This window comes from Lissotriton vulgaris, chromosome 4_1, assembly GCF_964263255.1.
Source record: "Lissotriton vulgaris chromosome 4_1, aLisVul1.2, whole genome shotgun sequence".
Taxonomy (NCBI): domain Eukaryota; kingdom Metazoa; phylum Chordata; class Amphibia; order Caudata; family Salamandridae; genus Lissotriton; species Lissotriton vulgaris.
This window is the reverse complement of record NC_141691.1, coordinates 1,210,886,987-1,210,899,990: the sequence shown is the minus strand read 5'-3', so window position 1 is coordinate 1,210,899,990 and position 13,004 is coordinate 1,210,886,987.

Below are 13,004 nucleotides of genomic sequence, written 5' to 3'. Positions count from 1 at the left end.
TGCTTGAAGAGATGGTAAAACTTGAACGCGCTGCTATTCAGCTGGGAGGGATATCCATGGGTGATAGGGGGGGATTTCAATGCGGTGTTAGATGTCGGACTAGACAGGTCTCACCCGCCGCTGCATAACGCACCCAGTAAGAAAATTGCGGAGGTACTAAGAAACTGGGCACAAGGCTGGGGGATCATGGATGCATGGAGGGAAAAACATTGTGGGATCAGGGAATACTCATTCTACTCCCCAATGCACAAAATACATACCCGCATTGACAGGATATTCTGCTCGGCCATGTTGATGGACACAGTTAGGGACTACAGTCATTTAGGGAAAACATTGTCGTATCATAGCTCGGTGGAGATTACACTGCAATGGGGCAAAATTCCGACCTTAGTAAAGACGTCGAGGCTACAACCACAACTGTGAGAAGACTCAGTTTTCAAGACAGCACTGGCTACTGCTATAGATAATTATTTCTCCGAAAATGCAAATTGGGCTTCCTCTGGGCAGTCTCGTGAAGAAAGAGACGGAGACCGATGGCGTGGAGACCCGTTCTGCTACAGTGATCGTGCAAACAAGGTGCGACTCCTCGCCCGCCTTCCCACAACAAAACATTGGGTTGTGTCCCACGCCACATTACAAATTTCACTCCCTTTGAGCCATAGGCTGTGTTGAAAGCGAAGCCTTACTTGAACTCAAAGAAAATGAGCACCTTTGAGCTACGTGGTCCTGATGAGATCTCCCTTTACTCAAGGGTTATCAAAACGTGTAGACCATCTCCATACAGCATTAGGATTTTTCATGCATAAAAACAAAATATTGTAAAAATTCAAAACATGTTCCTAGGCTGTGTTCTATTAATTTGAGTTGCAAATAACTTTTGTATTAACTGATGTATAGCTTTTTTGTGTCTTGTATAGATTGTATGGTTGAGCGAATGATTGTGTTTCTGTATGAGAGAATTTGGAGTGAAGTAGGCAATGTTTTCTAATTTTGTGAAATCTTTCCTAAATATGTTTTGTTGAATTTTGAAATTAAAAATAACTGATTTATTCTGGACTGAATAAAAGCATCCTGAGATTTACTGTTTAGCTCGGTAGGTCGAGTGGTCACTTGTAGCCCCAACAAGAAATAAGTGGCAATATTGGTGCTCGTTTTGGTTTTTCAGTTTACAAGACAGCACTGGTTACTGCTATAGATAATTATTTCTCCGAAAATGCAAATAGGGCTTCCCCCAGGCAGATTGAATGGGATGCATTCAAGACTGTGTTGAGAGGAATGGCGATCAGTACACGGGTGGGATTGAGACACACTCTAGTCACTCAGATTACCGACATAGAAAATACATTGGGAGAATTGGAACAGCGGGCTACATTAGACGAAACACATAGGGCGCAGCTACAAGAAGCTCATAAACGTTATGCTGAACTAATGGAAGATCTAAGGCTGGTGGACAGTAGGCTTCATGCACAGAAGCAACATACAGTAGCTGACAGAGTGGTACCGTTACTGGCTAGGATTATCAAAGATGGTTGTTCCCATTTTGGAGGTTAAAAACGCGGAGGGTGACATGGTATGTACACAACTCGACATCAATGAGGCCTTTAGGGAATATTATGAAACTTTATATGCTAGGCCGGAGGATGTAGGAGAAGTGGGCTTGGACGCTTTCTTCGGTGGGCTGCACCTTCCCCAATTACTGTAGGCACACAAGGAGGAGCTCTGACTCCCGGTGACCGCGATGGAAATCAAAAAAGCAATACATAGCTTGCCCCGGAAGAAATCACCTGGTGGGGATGGGCAGCCTGTGGAACTGTATGCAGCGTTTGCTGATCTATTGGTACCCCACCTGCAAAGGCTATATCACTTTTTCTTAGAGTTAGGCACCCTTCCGCTTACCACACTGCAGGCCACGGTGGTTTTACTGTTGAAACCTGGGCGGGATAGCACAGACATGCCAGGGTACAGGCCCCTCTCATTACTAAATGTAGATTATAAGATACTGAGTAAAATACTGGCGTTTCGGATTTGTCAACATGTACCGCAGTTAATACACAACGACCAATGTGGGTTTGTCCCCGGCAGAAGTACAGCCCTTAATATTAGGCGGTTACCCATACTCTCCAGCGAGCTGATGCAGTGGGTTGTATTTCATTAGACTTGCACCAGGCCTTTGATTCCATACAATGGGAATATATGTTTTACGCTTTAACCAGGTACGGTATGCCTGAAGAATACATAAAGTAGGTGATGCTGTTGTATACAGATCCTACGGCCCGGACAAGAACGAGTAGGCATATCTCGAGGCAATATACGTTTGCAAGAGGCATCAGACAGGGATGCCACCTGTCGCCTCTGCTGTTTATATTGGTGTTAGAACCCCTGCTATTGAAGCTGCGCACTACTGCGGGTCATAGGGGAATAGTATTGGGCCCCACCACACATACTGTATCTGCGTACGCAGACAATATAATACTATATTTCAGGGACTTGGATACTGGTTGCGAACCTGTGCCTTCGATTTTTGGCGCATTCCAAAAGTTGTCTGGACTGTCGATCAATGAAAACAAATTCTATGTCTAATATTTTACGGATGCAACACGTGCTGGTACGCCGTGGACTGGTCGTTCCAAATCGCACCTGGCACTTTCAGGTACCTAGGAATGAATATATACAGGGATAAGGTGTCAGGATTGCCCAACGCTCTCCGGGATCTAGATGATGCTCAAGAGGGGTCCACCTCCCAATCTCCCCAAGCTCTGTGCTGGTCAACACCCAGAGCTTAGAAGTGATTAGGCGAGGGAAAAAATGGTGGGGGCCGAGATGATGCTGCACGGGTTTCAGGCAACCTGAAAGACAAGAACAGCTTGTTAACCCAAGTATACTCCCTTCGCTACCCAAACAAGACTCTCTAGCCTGTCTCACGTACCTTGCTTTAAAACACCGGAAGGGTTGATGAAAGCGGTCACAGAATGGCCTCTCTGGAGTAGATCTAGAAGTGTTCTACCCTATAAGACACAAACACAGGTTATACACCCATACATAATGTCATTCATACCCTTCTCCTATTCGGTCCAAACAAGCATGTACCAGGATCTCCACCAGGGATTCCAAATATAAAGCCAGTCCTCTCACTAAGCAGGGATGAGAGACAAACGTGCCGGGCACGAAAGAGAAAGCCTCTGTTAATACACAGAAGCACAGGACCGCTTCTTAAGTCACCCGCATCAGAGCCCCAAAGAAAATAAGTGTGTGCCAAAAAGTGTAAAACAAAACAAAGCAAAACGTTCTCTCTCTGGAAAGGCACCACCTCAAGGTAAAGGAGTCAACAAGACACTGGGCTCCTAGAGGCTAATCGGCATTCAGAAATAGTCCTAGGGTAGGCGCCATGAGAGAACAGCAGCTAGCAACCTACTGCCAAGTCACTGTAACCAGTACTCAGATATACAGACAGCCGTCCGTAGGAATCCGAAAGATGCCAGGCTACTCACTACTCCACGAGATGAATGAGCTTACATTAAGAAAGACAGCCGTCCTTACCTCCGTTGTATTGCGCCCACCTGCGGTCGAGTGTCCGTGTCTTCGCAAGCACAATGCGAAGCCCCACAGAGCACTCCTTCGAATCCAAGCATGCTTCCGCTCTAGTTCCACTTCTCCTCCGGGGCAGCATCCGTGTCTTCGCGAACGCTTCAGCGAAGCACCACGGCACACCCTGTGTGCATCACCCGACGCACACCTCCGAAGATCCCGAAATACCACAAGCCAGCCGCACCTGTGTCTTCGCTAACGAACCAAGCGAAGCACCACAGGGCCACGAGACTCACCAGCGAGCAGCCGCTCTGTAACAGTACTAGTTTACAAAATCCAATACAACCCGAGTTCCGGGTAGACCGTAGATATATTGTCTCCGCCCCCTTCCCACAGACTTCTGGATCTCGTAGTCCGTCGTGCTCTCGGTAGGCGCGATAACGACCCTCTTCAGTTCTTGACATAAGGCGGATCTTCTGGAGGGCAATATGAACAGGGCTTTCACCTCGCTTCGATCCCAAATAAAGTTCTGGGTCACTTTGCCTTTATCTGTGGCAGGCAAAGTAGCAATTGCCAAAATGGTAGTGCTCCCTAGATTGTTGTATTTCTTCACCAATCTGCCCGTAATTATACCATTCAAGAAGTTTAAATTGCGCTCCTCTATGCTGATAGAACTGATATCGGGCAGGGGCAGGTGGCGCACAGCGCTTACAAAACTGTACCTAGATACTAAACATGGGGGAATGGGGGTCCCTGATCTGAAAGCCTACTGCTACGCAAGTCAATTGCAATGGCTGGCGTATTGGCTGGCAGGGCGAAACTTTCAGGCAATAAACATGACACATTCAGACTGGCAAAGGGGCGAGTACATACACTTATGTTGCCTAATAGCAAAATCCCTCTGTCGGCACCACACCTTTTGAAAATTGTCTTACTCTACTGGAGGCATTCCCTTAGATACACCAAGGATGTGACCACGTATGCCCCCACTATACCCCTGCTAGCGATCCCCACACAGATGGGCAGAATTACTATGAGAAGGATAGTGTAAACACTCAGTGGTATGCCATTTATAGTAATGAGGAAAAAGGAGGACCTTGCCCTGTTTTGTGCTTTCTTTATTAAGGGTTTTAACTTTATAATTGAGGCGAGACAAAAAAAAAGAGTTCCCAGAACAGTCCGCAAATAAGGGAAGCAGTCTTCCTCTGGACACTTCTTTCTTTGGGCACAGTCAGGCTAGGCTCCTTCTCCCCTCTTCTCAGTGGGCTGTTGCAGGGGCTTGGCGGAATGCTTGGGATTGTCTAAAAAGAAAAAATAATAATAACAATATTAAGAGAGGGGCAAAGGGGTTCCAATATGGAACTTCACCTATACACTCTTGTGATTAGGTTTTCAAAAAAAGGTGCTTCAGGACATGCAGTGCTCTGACAGTGCTTTATAGTTCCCACCACTTCCCGAAAGCGAAATAACGAAAGGGGGGTACTTGCCACTGGCCACGGCCCTCCTGGGTTGTGGCAGAAGGAGCCCAGACGTCCTTCTCTCTCTCTGGATGGGTGGACTGGTCAGTGTTGCCCCGGGGCTGACTCCCGCAGTCAGCCCCTGCCTTCTCGCTCCTGGGCTCCTCACTCCTGGGCTCCTCTCTCGTGGGCTCCGCACTCCGGGGTTCTCCACTCCTGCGCTCCTCTCCTGGCGCTCCTGGCAGCACGTCTTCCTCCAGCAACACCTTTCCTTTTTCCAGCGCGTTCTCTCGCGTTCCGTGCTCTGCTGGCATCTTGTGTAGCAGCGGTCACATGATCAGCATCCGGAGCTGCTAACACGATAATTGCTCACCCTTTTTGGAGCTCAGTGGCGGCCATCTTGAGTGTCCTGGTCGCGGTCGCGGGACTACACTGCCCCTCCGTCGAGTATGGATGTTCGGGCCATACCGTGACTGGACACCGGAACAGGAAATCCACGTTCTTTTGATGTTTGCCAGGTAGATGCAGGGTCCGAAAGGAAAAGGGTTGAAGGGACAAAAACCAACTAAGATTTTTCGGATTGTGTCTTCATTAGAAGCTAGCCAGGTAAAGGGAGCATGATCTGTTACCAAAAAGAATGTACGACCCAACAGATAATACTGGAGTGCCTCCATGGCACACTTGATAGCTAGGCACTCTTTTTCCACAGTGGCATAATGTCTCTCCATGGGAAACAGTTTTCTGTTAAGGTATAACACGGGTTTTAGGTGCCCTTGGGTATCTGGCTGGGATAATACTGCCCATATCCCTCTGTTTGATGCATCAGTCTGTAAGACAAAAGGTTTCTCAAAGTCTGGGCATGTTAAAATCAGTGCGTTACACCGAAGGGATTTCAGGGTATGGAAGCTGTTTTCTTGTGGTTCTGTCCACTCCAATTTTATTGTCAGGATGTCGTTGGTCCAACAAGTCAATAATAGGACTGGCTATATCCGCAAACTGAGGTATAAATCGACAGTAATAACTCCAACCCAAGGAGTGCTCTTATTTCCTTCTTAGTGCTAGGGCGTGGTACGTCTGTACTGCTTCTAACTTATTATGTTGAGGACGTATTGTGCGACTCGGATTGTATAACCCAGATACTCTGTTTGGTTGGTTGCCAACGTGGTTTTCTTGGGATTGAGGGTAAGCCCTGCCTTATAAAAAGCGGAAAAAACCTGGATTAAGTGTGACATATGGATGTTCCAGTCTGGGCTGTGGACGACTATGCCATCTAGGAACGCCATAGCATATAGTTGGTGGTGTTTTAAAAGGATATCCATTAACCTTTGAAAGGTGGCATGGGCACCGTGGAGACCGAAGGGCATTACATTAAAATGATACAACCCGGAAGGTGTTGAGAAGGTGTTTTTTTCTTTGGCATCGAGGCTGAGAGGTATCTGCCAATACCCCTTGGTTAGGTCAATAGTGGACATCACTGTTGCTCCCCCCAGGCGTTCTACCAACTCATCTATACGGGGCATGGGATAGCTGTCAAACTTGGCGTGGGCATTTAGTTGACGAAAGTCCACGCAAAAGCGAAGGCTACCATCGGGTTTGGATACAAGGACGACTGGGGAGCACCATTCACTTTGAACCAGTTTGCAACATGGTTTCTACCTCCTGCTGTACAGCCGATCTTCAAGCTGCAGGAATTCTATAGGGTTTAAGGTTTATTACTTTATCGCTTTCTGTTTTTATGTTGTGTTGTACTAGGGAAGTACGGCCAGGCATACTAGAACACAACCCTGGATATTGGTCTAAAAGGTTGTATAGTTGATGTTGTTGTTGGGAAGTTAGATTGTCCCCAACGTTGGTCTCTCTAGTGTAGTCTTTGATATAGTTGGGAAAGTGATTTCTAAAGGTCTTGTGAAGGTTACGTGTTTGATTGCAACCCCAGTCGGGGAAGCAGGGTCTTCCCATTTTTTAAGTAAGTTAACGTGATAGATTTGGTCCTTCTTTCCTTTATAGGGAATGGCTACCCTATAAGTGACAGGGATCACTTTTTCCTCTACTGTGTAGGGCCCTTGCCAGGTCGCCAGCAATTTTTTTTCACATGACGGTAGGAGGATTAATACCTTGTCTCCTACATTTAACATCTAGTCTTGGCCATTTTATCATAGTAAGTTTTTTCTTTTAACTGGGCCTGTTCCAGATTACTGTGTACCAGTTCCCATAAAGTGGATAAAGTGTCGACACTGGTGTTGCCCATATGGGGTGCATAACTACATTTGACGGTGATTAGTGGGGGGAGGGAGTTTGGGGGGTATACAAGCAGATACTAGATTGTGTTGTTGCCCAGACATCTCTGTGAGATGACCACCCTGACAGGTTGCAGGAACGAACCGGTACGCCGCCCAGCCTCCGGGATGTGGGCTAAATGGCTGTGTACAACTTTAACGGACGCAGATAGGTTTGGCAATGTCATGAGTGTATTGGTTGACCCCCCTCGATGTCGCATCTATGATTCTGCAATAAAAACAAATTAAAAAAAAATAAAATAAAAATAAAGTGTCTTTCAGGGATGCTGTATGCCCAAGAAGAGGCTTACTCTCATCCTCCTCTTCGGTCCACTGTTCAGCGGCCATTTCAAGAAGTATACGGGGTTTTCGGCCAAACAGGAGTTCAAAAGGGCTAAATCTAGTTGATGCTTGTTCATGGATTCTAATAGCGAAGAGAACAAGGGGAAGTTTCCGGTCCCAATCCTTCCCACTTTCACTGATACTTTTTTTAAGAATGGTCTTTATGGTTCTGTTATATCGTTCCACCAAACTGTCTGTTTGTGGATGATAGACAGCTGTTCTAATATGGCAAACGCCAAGCAATTGGAATATTTCCTTCATGAGTCGACACATGAACGGTGTTCCTTGATCAGTCAGTAGTTCACAAGGAAATCCCACCCGAGAGAAAAAGGAAACCATGGCTTGGGCTACTGAGAGGGTGGTTATACTGGTGAGGGGAATGGCCTTGGGATATCTGGTAGCATAGTCCACCAGAACTAAGATATATTGATGGCCTCTGGCGGAGGGAGGGAGGGGGCCTACCAAATCCATGCCTACCCTCTTAAAGGGCACATCAATAATAGGCAGTGGATAGAGAGGGGCTTTTTTCGGTTGACGGATTGATCAATTGGCATCTAGGGCAGGAGGCACAGAATTTGAACACCTCTCTGTAGACCCCTGGCCAGTAGAACCTCTCTAACAAGTATTTTAGGGTATGCTCCTGCCCGTAGTGTCCACCCCCAGCCTGATTATGAGCAAGATGCATGACTTGTTCACTAAAAGCCATGGGGACAACTAATTGTTCTACATGTTTGGTAGGAGAGTCACAAATTCTATAGAGAAGACCGCTTTATATATGAAAACAGGGACCTACCTTTTTGTGGTCTTCTGGTTCTTCTGCTTGTTTCCAGGCGTACACTAACGTGCTGTCTTCTCTCTGATCTGCCCTGAAACACTGGGTTGGCATGTAGTCGCTCTCTGGAGAACAAAGAAAACATGTAACAGGCGATTTGGAGAATTGTCTTTACCGTTCCCTTTCTCGCCTTTTCTCAGCACTAGTTTTGTTAACTTTTGTTGTTGGGCTTTGTATATCTACTACAGAGAAAGGCGCTTCTCTTAGCCAGTCCTGGTCCGAAGCTTTCTTTGCTAATTTTGCCACGTATTCATCAAAATTTGGGAGATCGGTACCTAGAAGGACCTTCTCCACCAACAACGGTACCACCCCTACTTTCCTGACCTGTGCTTCTCCATTTATTTCTATGATGAGCTCTGCTAAGGGATATGAACGTACGTCCCCATAAATACAGGAAACCTGTATCTCTTCACCTGATATTTGTCTATGGGGGATCAACTCCCTACAGACGACACTGTGATGACACCCTGTATCTAACAGGGCCTCTACGGGTTTTCCATTTAGACGTATTGTCATTTTGTATCGCCCTTGAGCCCCACCCGTAGTTAATACTTTGTGATACCCCTATGTCCATAGGTTCTATTCCTTCTGTTTTTAGGGGGGAGTTCTGGGCAATGTGGCCCCACTCTGCACAGCAGAAACACTGGGGTCCCGCCTGTGGAGATGGAGTTGGTGTTGGGGCCCTGGATATGGATCTAGATACTCCAGATGTCTTGTTATCCGCTTCTATTCTCAAAGCAGACTTTTGGGAAGGAAAAGGGCTTTTGGTCGGCTGGGCCTTAAACTCAGGGGATCTGTGGTAGGCGCATGCCAGCTCTACAGCAGTTTGTACTGACAAATAGGGGTGTTGTTTTACCCATGCCCTGGTATTTGGTGGAAGGGCATCTAGATATTGTTTGAGATATTTTCTCTGTGACCTCCCATATTGTTGTGCTGTCGGGCTGCAACCACCTATTCCCCAGGTCCCTGATCCTATAGTAGAGGGCTCTGGGATCATCCTGCTACCCATCGTTCCTTACGGAACCTGGTCCGATAATATTCCTGGTCGTGGCCAAGTCTCTCAAGAATTGCTTTTTTAATGTCAGGGTAGGGGGTAGTACCATCAGGGTTGGAGCTTGATAGGCCGCCTGTAATTCTCCAGACAATAGGGGTGCTACATACTGGCCCCACCACTCCTGGGGCCATGCGGCCGTCGTTGCCACCCTTTCAAAATTGACAAAAAAATTGTCGGGGTCATCTCCCTCTTGAAAGATCTGCAAGATTGAACTAGGGACATTCGGGCGTACTCTGGCGGCCGAGATAGCGTCTGTTAGACGTAGTATGGCAGAATCCTGCGTTTGTTGAGCAGAAGCCATTAGTGCCTCTTGTTCTCTCAGAGTTGTTTGGAAAGCCTCCCTTTCCTTTTGCACTGTTTGATTCTACTGTTCCATTACTAATTGGAGATGTTGTTGACCCTCAGCCAGCTGAGTAATAATGGCTTCCATGGTGACGGGTTGGGTCGTGATGAAGCAATAACCGGAAATCCCACACTCAGTGGTATGCCATGTATAGTAATGAGGAAAAAGGAGGACCTTGTCCTGTTTTGTGCTTTCTTTATTAAGGGTTTTAACTTTATAAGTGAGGCAAGACAAAACAAAAAAAAAAGAGTTCGCAGAACACTCCGCAAATAAGGGAAGCAGTCTTCCTATGAAAACACTACTTTATTTGGGCACAGTCAGGCTAGGCTCCTTCTCCCCTCAGTGGGCTGTTGCAGGGTCTTGGCGGAATGCTTGGGATTGCCTCCCTGCAAAAAATATTAACAATATTAAGAGGGGGGCAAAGGAGTTCCAGTATGGACCTCCACCAATACACCCTTGTGATTAGGTTTTCAAAAAAAGGTGCTTCAGGACATGCAGTGCTGGCAGTGCTTTACAGTTCCCACCACTTCCCGAAAGCGAAATAACGAAAGGGGGGTACTTGCCTCTGGCCATGGCCCTCCTGGGTCGTGGCAGAAGGAGTCCAGACGTCCTTCTCTTTCTCTGGACGGGTGGACTGATCAGTGTTGCCCCGGGGCTGACTCCTGCAGTCAGCCCCTGCCTTCTCGCTCCTGGGCTCCTCACTCCTGGGCTCCTCTCTTGTGGGCTCCACACTCCGGGGTTCTCCACTCCTGCGCTCCTCTCCTGGTGCTCCTGGCAGCACGTCTTCCTCCAGCAACACCTTTCATTTTTCCAGCGCGTTCTCTCTCTTCTTTAGGGAGGGTACTATGATGCCACATGAGGGGTTCATGCAGGAGCACGGAGCGCCGGACACACTGTTTCTTTTACACGCAAGTCTATCTCACTACATTTGCACTACATGGGCACCTAGGGGGTGGAACCTGCCACGCGTACGCTGATCACAATGCAGTATTTGATGGGTAATGGTAGACACCTTACAAGGTGGCTTTACAAAGGCATTCGCACTGTGGCAGCGGTGTCCTTCCGGACTCTACGTGACAAGTGGGAAGCGGACATAGGTAGGGCAATTAGTGACAAGGAATGGAGTGTGTTGGTTGAATACCCCAGGAAGGTGTAGAGAAACCAGAAATTCAAGTTCATACAACTCATACTACTTTATAGAGCCTATTTGACACCGTGCAGGTTGAAAACCATGTTCCCAGACTCACCGGATGAGTGTCCACACTGCCAACTACAGGCAGCGGATTTGATACACATGCTGTGGAACTGTCCACTACTACGACGTTATTGGTGGACAGTCTGTAAGATACTGACAAATATAGCTCCAGTGAGGAATAATGACAGCATGGAATACTGTCTGCTGGGGCTGGGCCCTAAAGGAAAGAAAGGTAGTCCGGTAACTACATTTAACAACTTGGGGCTCATTCTGCCCAAACGTAACATTACAATACAATGGAAAGCTACTAGGCTGCCGGCAGTGAAAGCCTGGTTATGACGAGCTGTTGAAATGGGGCAGGGCAGAGGTGGCGGAACTGAAAAGGAAAGAACAGCGCGAATTATAGGAACGCCTATATCAATGGGTGGAACCTGCTGATGGAGGAACTTGGCTCTTTGGACATGGCTTGAGTCGGGCAGCAAAGCGGAGGAGTTAGAACTCTGGGCCATACACAGAGGGGTTGCTAACGAACAGCACGCTAATGTCATTATGTAACAAGAAGGCACTGTGCTTAACTGGACTGTGTATACAACTGTGAAATCTCTCATTCGTGGAGCCCACGGGGGAGGGTGAGGGAGGAAAAGTTGGTAAGAGTTTGTTGTTTTCTTCTAAAATGTTCATTTCACGTAAAAAATGTACGTAGTGCTTTATGGGTATGATACCAGGTTCCAGAATGTTTACTGTCAGAGCTGCATGTAAACTAGTTATGAATAAGAGGGGATGTTTTTCCTTCAAAATGTAACAAAATGAGGGCAGAGGAGATACTGGGTATGCTCTCATGTCAACAGCTGTTAAGTCGTGATAAACGCTGTGTAATAATGGTTTGCCATGATATGACTTGCACCAATGAGACATAAACGTGTGGAATGCTTCCCCCAACAATGTACTGTGTCATAATCTTCTAATAAAAATGTGTTTTATAATGGGAAGAGATGGTAAAACAGGGAATAATAGAGCAAATTGAGACGTCTAGATGGATTTCTCCAGTGGTGATCACAAGCAAACCCGACTGCAGTTATAGGTTCTGTATGGACTTACGCACTTTGAACCAAAACATTGTTTTAGATAATTTTCCTTTGCCAAATATAAATGAACTTATTTTGTCTTTAAAAGGGGGAAAATATTTTTCTAAATTAGACCTTTGCAGTGCGTACCACCAAATTAAATTACATAAGGAGTCTAAACTATTAACTGCATTCATTACTACTGAAGGAATATTACAGTTTAATAGGATGCCATTTGGTTTAGCGTCCGCTGCAGGAGTCTTTCAAAGGATGATGGGTTCAGTCCTAAAAGGTACAAAAAATGTTGTGTATTTTCAGGATGATGTGTTAGTGTCTTCGGGGACACAAAAGAACATCATAATTTATCTCTAAAGGAAATATTGAACAAAATGAATGAAGCTGGTCTAACTCTAAAAAAAGAAAAATGCAAAATTTGTGTAGAGGAGGTAGAATATCTTGGATACATGCTATCTGCTGGAGGGATTAAACCCAAACGTGACCTTTTTGAGGCAATACGGAGCACCTATAGACAAAGACTAACTTAGGTCCTTTCTTGGGCTTATAGAGTATTATGCTAAGTTTGTAAATAATTTTGCAGAAAAAACTGAACAAATTATGAAATTATTGAGTAAAGGATACAAATTTGAGTGGGCTGATGATCAACAGTGTGCATTTGAAAAGATAAAAAAGAGATATGTGAAGCAAAAGTGTTGACCCAGTTTAATACCAAATTAAAGTCCATTCTCACTGTTGATACACGTGCAGTAGGTTTGGGAGCTGTGTTAGCACAGGTACATGCAACAGACATTAAGACAGTAGCTTTTGCTTCTAGATCTCTCACCAGTTCGGAAAAGAACTATTCGGTGATTTAAAGGGAAGCTTCAGCAGCAGTATGGGCAGCAGAATATTTTCGAAT